At 37.9% G+C, this 12,346-nt stretch overlaps 1 protein-coding gene across 1 annotated transcript in view; it reads left to right on the forward strand.

Annotated features, from left to right (window-relative positions):
* Positions 1-12,346, forward strand: part of RELN (reelin) — a 524,459-nt gene that overhangs the window by 302,051 nt on the left and 210,062 nt on the right. The gene's annotated exons all lie outside the window — the stretch shown is intronic.

Here is a 12,346-nt window from a genome sequence, read left to right on the forward strand (position 1 = left end):
TGCATTTTCAGCCACTGGGCCTCTGGCTAATGACTACAACCTCTTTCTACTGTCACCTCTCCAGGAAGCCATTTGGGGGAGGATCTTAGAAAAACTAAGATCTTGTGTCCATGGGCCCAAGCCTACTCTATAGTAAATACTCACCTTGGATCAGTGATTGGGAGGAGAGTTATTATTTCTAAGCACAGCCCTCTTCCCCAGCCATCTTCCTGGCAGCTCCAGGCACTAGTCCAAGCCCATACAGTATACTTTCCAAGTGCTTTCCTCAAGGTCCAATGCCCCACGTTTGAGGAGAGAAGAAGGTACCCTCCTCCCCTGATACAGTCATGGATGGGACCCGCAGTTTACCTCCAACCCTCTCTAAAGAAATCCTCTCTCTGCTGTCCAGCTTCCTACTCACGTTAACTTCGAGCTTGTATACCTGCAATGTGAGTGAGTGACTAAGCCCTTTTACCACCTCTTTCACTAGCCACTAGGGTGGCTCAGTCGGTTGAGCGTCTGACTTCAGCTCAGGTCATGATCTCACGGTCTGTGAGTTCGGGCCCCGCGTCGGGCTCTGTGCTGACAGCTCAGGGCCTGGAGCCTGCTTTGGATTCTGTGTCTCCCTCTCCCTATGCCCCTCCCCTGCTCATGCTCTGTCTCTGTCAAAAATAAATAAACATTAAAAAAAAAAAAAGAATGTGAAGTAGTTGCCACCTATTTTCTTGGGTCCTCAAGATACAAAACTAGTTCCATTTCAATATCCTGTTACATGGGACATATACCTCTATGAAAGAATTGATAACATTGCTTTCCAGTTATTTATGTTTCTGTCTCCTTGGTTAGAAAGTTAGCTTCTTAAGATCAGGGACTATTTCAACCATTTTTGAATCTCCAGTGTTTGGCACGTGATGGATTGTGTTAGATGTTAACTGAATGAATAAAAACCTGGAAAAATACCAAGATCTAGTTACGAATATGAATTCGTATTCAATTCTAGTTATGTATGAATTCTAGTTACTAAATGAATTTCGTATTCAATAATAACTTGAAGGCAGCTGAAGATATTGTGAATGGAACTAGAGACAGTACAACTGTTAAGAAAGTGGGCTTAACTATATGGGTTCAAGTCTTGGCTTTACCATTTATTAGCCATGTGTTTGGGGGCAACTTATTTAACCTCTCAGTTCCTCAGTGTCCTCATCTGAAACAGGGATAATAATAGTATTCACCCCCAAGCTGTGATGATTAAGTAAGAAAATACATATAAAACTCTTAGAACAGTCGTTGGCACATAGAAAGTGTTTAAAAAATATGTCTTCTTTATTGAAACTTTGAGAATAAGCTCCACAGGATGTGAATATAGAGTAAAATATGTAGAAGGCAAAGGATTGAGCCAATGGCTCTGATAATGAGGATGGAGGAAAAATAGGATAGAAAAATATAGACCTCACAAATTATGTCATCCTTATATGTCACTGAAGTACTATCAGAATAAATACATTAAAATGATTAGGTTGAACACAAGTGTTGCCCATATATGTAAGCTTTGGCAGGCAAAATAAATGGTTTCCAGTGGAATTAAATTTCAGTACCATTGATGTGATTGGAATTATTTATAGTTTTTTTAAGTTTATTTATTTATTTTGAAAGAGAGCATGAGTGTATGAGAGGGGGAGGGGGAGAGAGAGAATCCCAAGCAGGCTCCACACTGTCAGCACAGAGCCCAATGCAGGGCTCAAACTCATGAACTGTGAGATTGTGACCTGAGCTGAAATCAAAAGTCGGATGCTTAACTGACTGAGCCACCCAGGCTCTTCAATAGTAGGTTTGATTTTTTAAACACTATGGTTCATAAAACAAGGGAATAAAAGTAGTGAGTATGTAAACTGTCTAGCTGATGATTTTGAAAATAATGTTTGGGAGTGTCAGGTCAAATAGGAAAGATGAGAATGATTCACATTCTCAGTACATATTTGTCTTCTTTAGATTTTTTTTTTTTAGTTTCTTTGGGAATATTTAATTCATTTCATCTGAGCCTGTTCTTATTTATCTCAAGTAGGGCAGAATGATATAAGACCAAATAGAGTAATTAACTTAAGGAGTTTATGTGATCTGGAGAATTGCAATTATAGATCACCAGTTTAAATCTGTCCTGGGTTGGTAGAAGGCCATTACCATCTGTTGGCTCTTTAGTAATTAATATGAAATAGATGTGTAACAGTATTGGCTTTTAATATAAAATCTGGCCTAATATTTGTTGTGCTTTTTGATTCGGCATTGGTAAGCTGCAAGAGGTTATGGAATTAATATGTTCTCCCTATACAGCTTTCTCTATTTTTCCTCCATTCTCTTTCCAAGTTCATGGCCTTGCCTGACTCATCTTCCAATGTTTTTCCAGAAGTCTTGCCCATGTGGAAGAAACAGCACACCACATTCTTATGCTTCTAATTACCATCATGATGTTTTATTTCCCGCAAATCCCTAAGCAGCCCTTTGTTCATGACCAAGTAGGTGGGGCTCTAAATGCCAATAAATACAGTGCTGCAAGTTAAAAAGCTCCCCCAGAGCACCACCCTCATTAGCAATCTCCCAGAGTAAGCAGATCATGGACTCCTAAGGCAAGCTGACTGAACCCACTCAGTATTGAATCACCTGTCTTAATTATTGGTTAAGATTATTTTGCCTTCATTTACAGAATATTGCATCCCTTTTCAGCTTTTACAGATGATTTCTAGAATAATCAAGAATTGTCAGTTGTTCCTATTCAAAAGATACAGAGGACACTCTACCAGTTCATCTGCAGTTGCTGGAAAAACTATCACTACCACGGCCGCCATCATATGGCATTGCCTCTCTCTGGCAGGTGGCTTTGGGTGTTTGTGCCACATTCCTCATGCCTGAAGCGTGGGAACGATCAATCTTAGGGCAGCTTCTGGTGCTCCAGCCCTACAACAGTGGTCTTGGTTTTGCCATCAAGGTTTAAGGAAAATGAACCGATTTTTTAGCCCTTTCCATTTAAGACCTATAGTATCAAGGATCAGCATTTCACCTTGGGTAGGACTCTCGTATCCAGGAATGATACTTACACTAGCATGGATACTAGATCGTAATACATAATAATAGTAACCCTATGATGGTAAATCGTAGTAGCAACAATAATAGGAGTGGTAGTGATGATGGCATTAGGTAGTAATGATGGAGTAAGGAGTGGCATTTCATGAATGCTTCTTAGGTGCCAGAACTATGAGGAAGGCCTTATCATCCAAGTTTTAAATCTATAGTAGAGGGGCGCCTGGGTGGCTCAGTCGGTTGAGTGTCCAACTTCGGCTCAGGTCATGATCTCACAGTTCGTGGGTTTGAGCCTCGCATCAGGCTCTGTGCTGACCGCTTGCTCAGAGCCTGGAGCCTGCTTCAGATTCTGTGTCTCCTACTCTCTCTGCTCCTCCCCCGTTCATGCTTTGTCTCACTCTGTTTCTCAAAAATAAATAAATGTAAAAAAAAATTTTTTTTAATAAATCTATAGTAGATAAACACAGGGTGTCTGTAAATGGAGGGCTAGCACTCCCATTTTCCTTAGTCACTCTTGAAACATCTGGACAAATCCACCAAAGTCATCTCTTTCCAGCTCCTCAAACATACATCCTGCAATTTGAGAACATCCTTAATTTCACGTTCAAAGAGAAACACTAAATGTAAGTTTTTGATGGACCAGCCTGGAGCTGCTGCAGCCTCCTTTCCGAAACTCACTGTCAAAGAGAAGGGCCCAGACATCAAGGAAGTGCTCAGAGGAGAACCCAGGGACAAAGGATGAGGAAAGAGCTGTGAGCAAGTTTTTTGGTTTTGTTTTTTTTTCCTTCTGTTTTCTCGTGTTTTAATAGTACCCCATGAAAGCAAAGTCTCCAAATGAATCTCTATACCATGGAGGTGGATAGTAGTCAAGCAGGAGCTTCATTTTGTTTGTTTACCCTTATCTTTGATGGCAGCCAAAAGTTGTATTTTGAAGGCATGAATCATTTGTGACTCTCTGGTATCTGTGTACGTGTGTGTGTGAGAGTGTCTGTGTGTGTGTGTGGGGGGGTGTGTTTTGCTCACTCACCATTAATAAATGTTTATATCTGCTCAGCTGGCCTGGTTACTCTCATCTTGCAAAGACATAAATCACTGGCTTCTGTCAACTCTGGAATTGACCCACAGATTAAATGCAGATCGCTGTCAGATAGGTGCTATTCCCCATATTTTTTATTTTTAAAAAATCTTCCCACTCTGATTGCTGTGCCTGAACCTGCTAATCTTTCTCTATTTATTACCCTAGTTCATTGTGTGGATAGCAAAGAATTCCAGATTACTCCTTCTCCACATTTATGTCAACTTGTGGTGAGAAGTAAATCAATGTTAAATGTCATAGACTCTGTTCTGAAGGTTTGTCCTTTAGAATAGGCTGTGATTTGATCCCATGTATTTAAAAGAAATTTTCTTAAAAAGTAATCTTTTTACTTTTTTGAATTTATGCCAGGGATTTAGAGTTATTAAGTATACAGAATTTAGAAAGGCCATACGTTAATCTTTTCTCTATTACAACTTACATTTAGACAGATTGCCTCCTCTTTACTATATCTACTGTTGATAAATATGCAATAATAATGACAATTTTCCTGTTTAACAAACACCAAAGGCCCTAATGAAGACAAGAGCCATTAGGTAAATCAACAACCCATTAAGGAGAAACATCAAGTCTGAACAGGAGAGTCTATTAATTTTCTTATAGCTCGTGTACGTTAAGCATTTGCCAAATTCATTGTCCCAGTGGACGCTAGGCAAATCTCCAGTCCTGAATAAGAATTGGAGCTTTCATTCTGAGATTCTGCTGTCACCTAACACTTTTGCCACAAATTGTTGTATTGTTAATGGAGAATAAAGGTCATTATGTCCAAATTATGAAAAAATGTAAATTAATTTGTCTGAAAATTTAAAGTCTTAATACAATTTGAGGCTAATGAAAACAAATCTAAGACAAATGGCAGAAGGAATGATCACACTTAAAGCAGAATTCACTTTTAAAATCTGCATTTTGGGGGATATGTGCCCCTGGCAGATCGATACCTGCCTACTATAATGCCCAAGTTGTCTTCCAGAAATTAAGCACTCCAGAAAAAGTTTTCAAAAATCTATTCAATGATTTAGTTTTTTAGAGTACAAGGACAAACAGGAGGAAATCAGATAAGCTTTCCAGAAATGTGCTTTGCAAGTCGCTGTGCTGGAAACTATCTGGTGTGTAACTTGAGGGATTTGAGTCCCGGCTCTCTAATGAGGATAAACCTGAGCTCAGTAAGACTTGTGGCTAGTCCATGTTCCCATGTCTTTTTCCATTAAGAATCGGAATGTTAACTATGACTTTCTGGCTAGATTCCAGCTTGGTTAATTGCATGCTGTCTACCTAAATTCCCTTTGCCTGGGATGTTCTTCACTTTGGATTGCATTGCTCTTATTGTCATGTTTCCCCCAAGAGGTGGATGCATGACATTGTAGAATGAGCCAGAATATAATTTGTCAAGCTAATAAGAGTACTTTGGGGATGAAGGGTTAAACATAAGTAGTGTGCTTTTCACAATTTCCCTCCAATGCTGCCTATTTGTACAGTAATTAATGTGGAATAGCATTAGTGAAACATGGAATTGAGCCAAATCACCATGACAAGGGTGGCAATAACACGGACTCCAGTAATTTTGATAAATTCTACCGAAAATAACTATTCAAACAAATCTCAAGAGCCTCCCTGACTGATGCACCCTTTATTTTGTTTGTTTGTTTTGGTCTGAAGCTGACATATTTAATCGCTAATTAATTAAAGTAAGGTTTGTTAAGTGAATGAATGAAAATGGGGGCAATTTGCGGATTTCCTGAGATTCACTAGTCTTTAGTAGGCATGCTACCTACAGTATCTCATCTAATCCTCACAATTACTCCCATTTCACAGATGAAAAAACAGCCAGAGAGGCCAAATGGATTCCCCAAGATCAAACCATTTTAGTTTTCGCAGCCAAGTATGTTTTACTATAAAGCCAGCCCTTTTCATTCCTTAGTCTCTTGCAGCCTCCCACGTTGTGCCTGGCATCCTCGGCCTTAATTTGAGAAGGCAAGTCTGAAAACCTCAGACCCTGTGAAACTCAAGTTGATCCCCACAGACAAGGTTAACAACTGCCCTATGGAATTTTACATTGTTATTCTTACTCTCATTACTCCAATTCAAATCTGTCACTATTGCCATTTTAGAGTTGTCATAACTATTGCCAAGTAATTATACACTTGTCACAAAATATACCATAAATCGAATCTTTATGAATCTTGGTACGAAGTGGTTCAAATGTGAATGCTGAACGAATCCAGAAAATAATGAGAAAAAAAATACTCTTTAAGTTCCCTAAAATTCACTCACCATGGTTGAATCTATTGTGTTGACTAGAGAAAATGCACTTCAGCCCTCCTGCACCTGGACTGTGTTCATGGCCAAGTTTTTGGTTTTTTAACTGGCATTAAATTACCTAGAAATTGAATGTGTGGAAAATGACAGAAATTCATTTTGGCTCATGAGAGAAATCATTCTTTTCCTATTTTGATTTTTTAAATACAGCATGAAAGTCTGTACCTTTAAAGACAATTGAACCAGGATGTAGAAAATATGTATTTCTATGTGATAATAGCTATAGCACAGTGAAAGGCTTAGGAAACACAATGATGTGCAGGCTGTAAGTCAGTCACTTTCTAATCACTCAGTCACACATCTCACTTTAATCCAGAAACTCCTATACCAATATATTTTATTTCCAGCCAGGCTTTGGCTAATTTATGACTCTGCCAACAATGCCATTTTAATTAATTTTATTCATCTTATTTCTCTTTCCTCTGCTCCTCACATCTCATCTATTTGCATTGCCTAGATTTTAATTAAAAAACCTCTCCTCTCTAAGGAGCAATCTGAAGTGGCAAAAATAATCACTTAAAATATTACAGTCATTAAAAAATTGGCTGTGGTGGAAGCCATGCATTTTCAATTTTCCTACAAATGATGTTTTAGCTTCCTTTTAAAGTGCACTTTGTATCTGAATTGTCTGCCACCAGCCAGCTTGGCTATCAAAAATGGTCTTCCAGCTGGGTGGGCTGAGTGACAACTCCTTAATGGAGGAAATGGATGGCTCTCTGCTCATGTGGAGGGGAAGCCATACCAGGCAGATTTCATTCCATCTGCCACCAGCTCTCTGCAAGCTGGCATTGCCCAAATGCCCAATGTACTCATTCCAAAGAAAAGGGTATCGTCAAAAAAATAAATTGTAACGCTACAGATGCCTGAAAGAATCATGGGGGGCCATTAGACCCTAGGGAGGTAATATTAAGAGGTGCCTCAGTGTTCATCTTTGACGAAAACCTAATTAAACTATGGTGGGGGCGATTGCAAGTCCTTTTACAAGTACAGAGGTGAAGTCATTACCATTTTCAGCAGAGTATAGGCAGCAACCTTAGAAAAATGCTATCCTGAATTGTGGCCAAGGACTTGTTATATTGAGGAATTTGCACTGATGTTTCCTGTTGATGCTTTTCTGAATGGCAAATTCTTGTCACTTAGCTACACTGTGTTCTGCTTTTCAAGTAAAGGAAACCCATTTAACTGCAAAGTAGGAAAGTAGTTTCGTTTGACAAATACAAACAAATAAGGACTATATTTAAGGGATTTTTAAAAATTGGGGCTCTCTAGGGGCACCTGGGTGGCTCAGTCGGTTAAGTGTCCGACTTCGGCTCAGGTCATGATCTTGTGGTCCATGAGTTCGAGCCCCGCTTCGGGCTCTGTGCAGACAGCTCAGAGCCTGGAGCCTGTTTCAGATTCTGTGTCTCCCTCTCTATCTGTCCCTCCCCTGCTCATGCTCTGTCTCTCTCTCTCTGTCTCAGAAATAAATAAACGTTAAAAAAATTAAAAAAAAAATTGGGGATCTCTAGTACTTAGAAGTATAAAGTATATGTCATTGATCAGTGCTAAAATAGTGACACAAAGTAAAAATAATTATAATTAATATCATAATTAATGTACCTTATGAGGGCTAGACATAGAAATGTTTAGAGCCATCTTCAAAACTTATACTTTTATTTTGCCCCAAATACATGCTTAGTTACCTGATATATAGTCACCATAAGTCAGTCAAAAGCTATGACTCAAGAAATAAAATTTTATGATTGTTTGCTCAAAAAAAATCTGATAGATTTTTAGTATACTCAGAGTACTCCTGAATTCCAAAATATTCTTGTTTTTATCATTTCAAGAGCTCATGTATTTCACAAAGTTAGACATTCTACTTTCCTTTGAACTTGTTTAGATTTTTATTGTTATTGCATATAAATGACATGAGTTTGAATAGATGCTGAACAAGAACAGCTGGGTATTAAAATCACTGAAAGCAATTTCCTGAAATTCTTTTCATACTTTCAATGTGCATTTTGCTTGGATCTTAAACATAATATACTGATAATATACAATGCAAGTTCTTCCGTAAGAAAAGTGGCAACAAGTATCTTGCATTATTAAATTTTCCTGTCCTTGGAGAATTTTTGGTAATCTGCCAAAATTTGGAGGACTTTTAAAGTTCTAATTGATGGTTCTGTCTGCTCTTAAAGTGAATGAATGTTGCAGTATTTTTACCATATGATATTGTGGGTCATATTCTTTCACATTTTACTAACGGTTTTAAGTTGATCTGAAGAATTTTAATGACTATTCTAATGAGAAACACAATTAAAAATAGATTTAAATATGTTTCCATTTCTCTATCACCTACTGCTAAGAGTATGGAATATAATATCTTATTTTTGGCAAAAATATATATTCAGAAATAAAATAGTGATTATTTTATACCAACAGAAGTTTTAAAAACACACTTCCACATGCAATATTACTTGTGCTTCTAACAACATCTGTAGGGAATAGATATTATTGATACTACTCTATAGCTTGAGAAACTGAGGCCTAGAGGGGTAACGGACTTATGCAAAATGCGTAGCTATTAAGTAGAGTAAATGTATTTGAACACACCTTCTGATTCCCTTCCTCAAACTCCTTGAGGATGGATAGTAACTGAGTTTTCATTCTTTGCCATCTTGATTGTGTTTGGTTTCTAGTATTTTTTTCTTTTCCAACTTTCATCTCCTCAATTCATGTAAGTGCTGAATTAATTGAGGTAGATTTTAGGGGAGGGTTCAAGTAACCCCATAACCAAGGAGGCCATGAATTCCTGTCCAGAAGCAGAGATGCCGTATCAAACAAGCAGAGGTCCAGGGATTCTATCCCAATCCAAATGCATTCAGGCATAAATTCTTAGTTTGGAGAATATCTTGGAAACCAGGCCCATTCTAAGATTTTGAGCCCCTGTGACCAATCCTAAAATAGAAATCACATGAAACTCTAACTTGCCTTGTAACTGATTTAGGAATCCTCAGAATGAGAACCCTAAACTGTCCCTCTGCCTCTCACAGGATCCTTTTTTTTTCTTGATGTTTATTTCATTTTGAGAGAGAGAGAGAGAGAGAGAGAGAGAGAGCACGCACAAGCAGGGAGGGGCAGGGAGAGAGGGAGACACAGAATCCAAAACAGGCTCCAGGCTCCAAGTTATCAGCACAGAACCTAATGCGGGGATCGAACCCATGAACCGTGAGATCATGACCTGAGCCGAAGTTGGACAATTAACCAACTGAGCCACTCAGGCACACCTCCCCTCCTTTCACAGGATTCTTAAGTACAGGGTCTTAAGTATACAGTCAAATTCTCAGGCCCATCCCTGCCCATTCCTGCTCAGATGGCTCAGGAATGCACCAGTTTCACACAAACTATCCTCTATTTTATAGGCCAAATTACCTTGCTGGTTGGCATTACCCTCACTCCAAACTTTGAACACATTGGGTTCTGCTCACAATGGCAGAGGCAAAAATTGTGTCTTGCTGTCCTCAGCACAGTGGGGAGTCGAGGAGCCATCCGTTGCCCTGTGTGTGTGTGTGTGTGTGTGTGTGCGCGCGTGCGCGTGTGTGAGTGTGTGTGTGTGTGTGTGTGTGTGTGTGTGTGTGTGTGTGTGTGTTCTGTGCATCTCCAGGCCCTACTGCCCAGAAAATGACAGCCCCATCATGCTAAGAACTAGGGGAGGTTGGGCTGCCTTCTGCTGGGTTGTGGCTGTTTACTTTGCATGTGTCACAACCCTTTTTTTGGTAACATGTTGCAGCACTAAGACTATGAAGAAGAGAATATTCAAAGATCAGTACTTCTTCTCTACACCCAGAGGACTTTGGGCCTATTTAGGAAGGGAGAAAAGAGCTAACTGTGAATCTTCTCTTAAACCTGACAGACAGGATTAGGAGATTTGCAGTGCAAAGGCTAACACTATTAGAAACCACTGCCCTATTTGTTTGGATTTAGATTTGGCATTATTATTCTTTTACTACAAGTTGTTAAAAAACAGCTCCTTCCCTATTGAAATAATAAAACTATGCTAAAAACTATACCATTATATCCTTCATGGAAACTTGCCAAAGACAGATTCTACTAGTTATTATATCCTATCATAGTAGCATGAAAATTGATTAACGTTCAATTAAGGTATTACTATTTTTTTTAAATTGCTTTATTTATTCTTGATGTGATAAATATTACATGTGTTTCATATGCTGGCACTACTGTAATTACAGTGTCAAAAATGTATATTTGGTAGATAATTTTCAATAATTATATAATTACAAATGGTCTATTCAACTACCAAATGTATTTCATAACAGCAAAATAACTAACAAAAAGATCCTTTAAAATTATTTCTATTTTTCTAAAACAACTGATTTTAATTTTTTGAAATAAGTTTAACAATATGCAGTTAAACAATATCTAGTTTTGTCACGACTCTTTTAACCTCAATTTTCCAACTCAGCTAAATTAAAATATATATCAAATACCTTAATAATATAAATTTTTGAAGAGTAGCAAAACAACTATTTGTAACACGGAGTCTTAAAATATTAACAAACAATTCTGAAGCAAATGGAACCAAAATTTAAATAATTAAATTGATATTTAGCCAGTAATGACCAAGGTTTCATGTTAAGTGATCACTCTTTTTATTGTGTAAATTGTAACGAAATTACTCTGTGTTCATACATAAAGATGTTTCATGTATGGCTTTTCCTTAGACAATGACTAAATGTGTCCTTTGCACTGATACCAGAGTCCTTATATTAATTCCAGATAAAGATACATGACAGTTGTTCAGGATTCCAGAATGTGAAGATAATTGTGAAAAACGTTATTTAGAGTTCAGTGGATTTATTAGGAAAGTAATCTTTTTCTAGTTAGCATTTGGGGTCTTTACAGGATAAGAGTAGTAGATTCTTGAGTTTTGCCTTTGACAGTTTCTGTTTACTGTTAAATAAACTGAACCCTAGTTTTGATTGGTTTGTGTGGGTTAAGGATCACATATAATGAGCTCAGTTTAGCATCCATGAATAATGTGTATTCACTGTGGTGGAAGAAGATTCTCAGGCAGGTGATGCATGCTATACATTACAGTATGATCTAAGATGATGACAAGCTCTGTGAGTGAGCCTTATGTGTTAGCGCTGTGAAATGACTTCCCCAAGATCAGATGCTCTGAATCTCTTGAACTTCTGGAAAGCTTCTGGAAGCTTTATTTACTCTTTCAGTACAGTACTCTGATTCTTCCCTCAATTGATTTTATCAGCCATAGCCAGTTTAATTACCATAAAACATTTCTTTGCACACATTACTCCCCTATTTTAGGACACCACTGCCAACAGAATATGATAGAGATCTCTTAGACCACTACTTGAGATTTTACTCTTAGTCTCCAGTCTAATTCTCCAAATCTTGCCTACTTATCACCTTTGTTGTTCATTCATATGTGTCATTCAACTTGGATCTTTTTCTGTCCTTTAAAGCAAGTTGAGGACCTGTTCATCCATGAAGCCTATGCATTTAGACCAGCCCTGGACAGTGATTCGTACCTTGTCTCGTTCATTAGCATTTACCATCTGCTTTCTAGCATTGAGAAATATCTCTGGTATCTCTCAATGAGACTGGGATTTTTTGAGAGTCAAGACTATGTATTATTATACTTCATTATAAACTCCTTTCTCCAATGCCTTCCTTAATACCTTCTACATAGTGAGTTCTCCATAAAAGATTAATTGATTACTTGAAAAGACATAGCCCATATAATTCATTCATTCATTTGTTGAATTATTCAACAAATATTTTTTAATTCCGACTATAAGGCAAGCATTGTATTTACAGCAAGAAACAAAATGGACATTATCCCTGCTCTGTAGAACT

This window comes from Panthera onca, chromosome A2, assembly GCF_046562875.1.
Source record: "Panthera onca isolate mPanOnc1 chromosome A2, mPanOnc1 haplotype 2, whole genome shotgun sequence".
In the NCBI taxonomy this organism is placed as follows: domain Eukaryota; kingdom Metazoa; phylum Chordata; class Mammalia; order Carnivora; family Felidae; genus Panthera; species Panthera onca.